Source organism: Pinus tabuliformis, chromosome X (genome assembly GCF_031772625.1).
Source record: "Pinus tabuliformis cultivar Carrire ecotype Pingquan chromosome X, CPIR1, whole genome shotgun sequence".
NCBI lineage: Eukaryota > Viridiplantae > Streptophyta > Pinopsida > Pinales > Pinaceae > Pinus > Pinus tabuliformis.
In genome coordinates, this window is record NC_142308.1 from 973,031,824 (window position 1) to 973,037,823 (window position 6,000).

Below are 6,000 nucleotides of genomic sequence, written 5' to 3' on the forward strand. Positions count from 1 at the left end.
TTGACAATTCAACGGCCGAGATTAAGTCCCTAATCAACAGCTAAGATTATATCTGGCTTGATCCATGACTTTTGTACCATTCTAACTCAATTTTATATTAATTCACATTAATATTTTATTTTCCCTAATTTTAGACTTAGGGACTCCATTAAAAATATTAATTATTTTAATATCTTCCAAACTGGTTAGATTCTGCCCAAACTATTTTTGAGTATTGGAGATCTCATGGCTAGAGAACATCCGATGCTACCCCAAATCAACGGATGGTCTTATCGAAAGCTTGGCTGACCAAAAATCCTATAAAATGAGCTATGAGGGACTATTAATCGCAAAGTGTGGGGTGACCCTTGACATTCCCCTTTGTGATAGTTCAACTACCATCATGACTCTTCATCTACTCTATAACGTTTACATCCAACTATCGACACTTGACTTACACTTGACATGACGTTACATTACAATGCACATGTACCCATGTGAGACAAAATGGCTTGAGCAAGCCATACTAGACATCACTCTGACTTAGACAACCATGGAAGTCCAACTCCTCAACATCCTCATGTTGATCAATAGTAACATACTAATTCCAAGATCGGTAGTCCTTGATGGTGTCCATGTGTTCCAAGGTGACATCTTTCTGGAACTTGACTCTTTCCTCCATAGCATCCGGGTACACTGCTCGGGCTCCTCTATCCAACTCGTATGTAAGCATGCGCATCATTGTCTTCATTGCAGCCAGACCAAAAACATACTTGTGCATGATGTCTGCACTGATGGGCAAGTCTGGGCTGGTAGCAATGCGCATCAACTCATCGAAGTATGTGTCAAGCTCTAGTCAGACCTGTGCCTTTGTCTTCACCTAGGTGAGAGTCCCAATAGATGGGATCAGTTGTGTGTGCACCACAAGATCCATACTCTTGAACATACGTGCATAGGAAGCCTGTATACTAGTGATGAGCTGCGAGATCTCTTCATAGTGCCGGATCTGACTCTGGATATGTGCCTTCAGCTTGATAACACTGGCCTTCATCATCTTAGGAAACTGAAGAGGGGCTCCCTTGTATCTCATCGTCCATGATTGCATGTAATCAAAAACAACATGCAAGTTCGTCAAAATACATGCTCTTCTAGCACATCGCTGTTGCCATCCGTTGAGATGGAAGACTACTTATGCACGATGCCAAACTTGGAATAAAACACTCGCATAACTGTGTCAAGGGACAATACTTCATCTAATATTGCCTTCTTCAGTTCAGCTCAGGTGGACACTGTCACCAACTCTCCTCCTTGTTTGGCCATCTAAAATTCCTTAGCCATTCTCTCATTTTCAGCTATTAGAAAGAGAACACTTGAGCTAGTGGCTTTGGCATACACTCTAGCTGCATCGGCCAAGGCTGCTGGATGTTTGTGTACATCAAACATGATCACTTATTCCTCAACTTGTGCGAGAGATGTATGATCATCTAGAGTTGACACTCTACGAGATTTCACAACTCTATGTTGAGACTTATCAAATGAGATATTGTGCATCTCTTCTTTCGGGTGATCTCCGAGGATCTCAGTGCCTCCTCAGTCACTTGAGACTTGCTCATCATCTAGATGTAGTGAAGCAGGTAATTTGACCTCTTGGTGGTGAGGCATAAGGTCAATGTCTTGTTCCAATTCCTGTTGCTCTATATTCGTATCCAACTATTGAAGTTCTTGTTCTCTCATGAGGGAAGTCCTGCTCCTGCGATGGTTCACCTTGTTTGCCTGTGATCTGAAATGGCACACTAAAGGCGTCTTGTTAGCTTACAAGAACCTCTCCCACTCCCAAAGCTTAAACAATTTCCAAGATCTATGCTTATGATGGATAATTTGCGGAATTAAAAGAACTTGAAATAGGTGTATACTTGTGTTTGCCTTTAACTGTTAAGTGCTTTAAGTTGATTTGCTTAAACTGATATAAAAACATATAACAGTAGAACAGGGCAGCGAATAAGCAAACCACATAAGGCAACAATATAATATGGAGTTCACCCTGATATATTGGGCTACGTCTCCTTGAGCTCTAATCAAATCGATTAGGCTCTTTGGGGTTATGGTCTGAATTATTTTACAAGTCTTTGACTCAACTCCAATAGTTTACAATTGAACCATTGGGCTTAGAATGCCATCTTTATCCCTAGCTTTTTGGCTCTCTAGCTCTTGGCTCTTGGCTCTTGGCTCTTGGCTCTTGGCTCTGGCTCTTGGCTCTGGCTCTCAGCTCTGGCTCTCGGCTCTTGGCTCTCAGCTCTTGGCTCTCGGCTCTTGAGCTTTTGGTTTCACTCTACCTCCAAGCGACTCCAAAAACTTTCTCTTTCAATTGTGCTCTCTGGCTTTTGTGAGGCATCCCTTCAGCTCTATGGCTTCCTGTCCATTTCTTTGTGTGTAATCATTCCTCTGTCTCTTTAATTGGCCCTCTGGCTCTGTGGCTCTCTGCGTATAACGCATTCTTGTTACAATGCATCATTGTTACAAAACGCTCGCTTACAGTGTGGCACAAATGATTCAAGGACATGGACCGTTTACAAAGGAATCGACGACCTTTATTCGGATGAAATCCCGAAAATGATCATATTTCCAATACACAAAAGTATTCGGATTTACACAGGAAAACATTGAAAATCCGAAAATCCAGACTTCAAATAATATGAAATTGCCCCTATAAGCCTTTCGGGTCTGTCCTTTCATCGCATATCGCAATTGCATTGCGTATGGCTAAAAATCCAATACAAGGGAAAATACAAAGAAATCCCGTAAATCTGGATTTCAAATGAAATGAAATTGCGCTTATAAGCCTATCGGGTCCGCGCCCTGATCGCAAATCGCAATCACATATGTCAATGACCCTTTATATTGGGGATCCACCAATCGCCGATCACAGATATCGGTGCATCGCATATCACTATCGGCCCCATCGCATCGGCACTATCGCTATCAGCCCCCTCACATCTGCACTATCGCTAATCGCACATCGAATTATCGCATGTCAACGACCCTTTTTATTGTGCGATCTGATCGCTGATCGCCGATCACATCGGCGTATCGCTATCACAAGTTGCAATGGCATGGATCTTGGTCCTTCTCCCATGGTTTTGTGCGATGCGATAAAGCCATCTCCACCATTGATCTGTGCGTTTGATCTAATAGTCCACGTGCAATCGCGCTATTGCTATCACAATTCCTTAAGGCGAGGTCCTTTAACACTCGGCTTGGATTTTCTCCAATGCGATTTCTTTAAGGAACCCTTAAGTCCATTTTAATAAGAAATTGCCTCCTTTTTAAAGGACAATGGGCAAATTTCTTTTAACAATAACTTCCTCATCCAAAGTCCATTTTAGCCCATCAAATTGCGTTAGATTTATAATGAAGAGATATATGCAATGAGACTATTTTCAAAATCATCCAATGACATTCATTTTTCCTTTGTGAGGAAAATTCATAGACTTAAAAGTCTATGTTAGATCCATTTTGGATCAGCCTGTTGTCGATTGTTATGATGAATCCACTACCTGTACGGGCACTGTTTCATCTGTTTGCTGTTGTGCCCCTTGTTGTACCTGTTTCTACTGTGCTTCCCTCTCCTGTTTGCGCAGCTCTTGTTCCTTCTGGAGTTGCTCCTTCAGCTCATGCAACTCCTTCTCTGCTTACTCCATTATTCTCTTCTCCCTTTGCCTTTGCGCGATTCACTTGTTGTGTTGTTGCCTCTTCACCTCTATAGCCATAGCTTCTTTCTCTACCAATGGATCTACTTGGAACTTCTAGCTTTGCTCTTCCTCCATGCAATTGACAATCTTCCTCTTTCCCTTGTTGCACACTAGTATGCTTGCCTCTACTGCTACTACTGCTGGTGATGGTGCTCTCCGGGATGCTGCTTCATGTTGCTTCGCTAACCACTCCAAAACAAAGCTGACGAAATCATTGAGTCTGGAGGAGTTGTAACAATATCTCCATGGGTCCTCCTTCGCCCAAGGGCATGCCCCGTGGATCCAGTTGAACTGTACTCTCGTGCATTGATATTTCACAATGCAATGTGGGTCATACAGATTGTAGCTCCAGAGGTTGAATGGATACTTATTCATCAGTTCTGCTTCGACATCTGCTTGCTTTGAACTCTGAATCTCATATAACCTAATCTACAATGGAAGAGCAGGCTAAGGGGCCTTCTTCTTCTGGTGCAGTCTAGCTGTCAATCTTGTCGAGATGTGATATGCTACTTCCTGCATGACGAGTATGTCCAAGGCAAACTTTGGTAGAACATGCGGAGGCCTCTCCATGCTGAACATTCATATGAAGGTGCCGGATGGTGATGCATACCAATCAGTAATGTCTATCAGTTCCTCCATTGCTTCCTTCGACATGCAGGGTGGATCCTGTCCAAATATCATCTTGTAGACTAGGGTGACAAAATGATCAGAGAACCCTGTGATTACTCCTCTGAATTTACATTTGGACAACAACTTTCAATATGTGTTCACAACAGTCTCCACCAGTGACCATGTCCACTCCAAGCCTGGGAACTCCTTGTCGAGCACAGATTGCATCTAATATGTAGGCAAACATGTAGATCTATACTTGCATACCTCTAGGTGACTGTCAAGCCTTCATTACCTATTCCTTCAGTTGATGAGCCAACATGCTGGACCAGTTACATGGTTTACCCTCTTTGGCCAGTTGGTCCAGCGTGATCACCCAACTCTGTGGGAAGGTTTTTGTGCTTTCTTGGCCACATAGTCAACATGCAAATATGACCAAGTATTGATACACCTTCCACAGTATCTTTGTCTTATAGATCTAGTTGCGTGTCATCCTGAATCTAACTAGCTCCTTTACCCAGTTCTTCAGAATGTCTCTAGAGTTGGCACTACTACTGGGCAAGCTAAAAGGAGTCTCCATGATAGTCATGGATTCGACATCTAATACATCTCATCATAATCCTGTGCCCAGAAGGTGGCAAGCTTCGTCCTACTGACACTGCTAAGAGTCATTGTCTCGGGATCAATGTATGAGACGATCCAATGTATCATGTCCATGCATGGGAATGCGGGGTATCTGCATGCAATCTGGTATAAGTCGAACTTGTGAATGTTCACATACACTTGATGGTCTTTGAGGTCTTCCACAAAAGTCCATGAAAATTCTTCATTGACCTCTTGCCATTTTAGCTTGATGTCCTTGTCTAGAAACAACTTGGTATCTTCATCGATCGGTAGACATGCGGACACCTGCTCCACTATTACTCCAGTTGCACTTTCGTCAATGTGCTTTGATCATACTCTCCTGGAGGTCATTGATCCTATACTACTAAGAGGCGGATGGACACCTGAAAGATCTGGAGACAAAGAAACATGCATGGAAAGAAATTTGTCGGTGAAGACCAAAACAAATTTGGGGAATGACTTAACACATACCTGGGGAATGATAGGCAAAGATTGCGCAATTTCTTCCGGGAGGCTGGGTGAGTGGCTGCTAGAATTACGCAAAAGGCAGTCTAGGATGTCTGCGAGGCAATGCTGGTTGCTATATTTGTGCAATGCACAATCCAAGTTGACTGTTGACTGTTAGGATAACGTAATGCGCAATTCCAGCTGGCAATGACTACAGGTTCAGGGACTGTATTGCACAATTTTCTGGGCCAGCAGTCACTGTCCCTCAAAAATGTGCAAAATAGTCCTGGAGGACAATGTCTGGGAAGAAATGTGCATTTCTAGAGAGGAAGACAAAGCCTTCCTTCTCCAGATTGCGCAATGTTGTTTGGGTGAGGCAAAGTCTGGGCCAAGGCTGCCCAGACCCGTCGACGGGCAACTGAAAGCAAATCTGAAAGTGAATGCATGGTGACACTAAGTGAAAGCAAAAGTGATTGATCGTGCATGTAAATATTGAATGAAATATTCAATAAATAGATCAACATGCATGTGGGTGAAGCGAGTCACCGAATCAACGACCGTTCGTGCAAAAAAATTTCATGCATGCGACAAC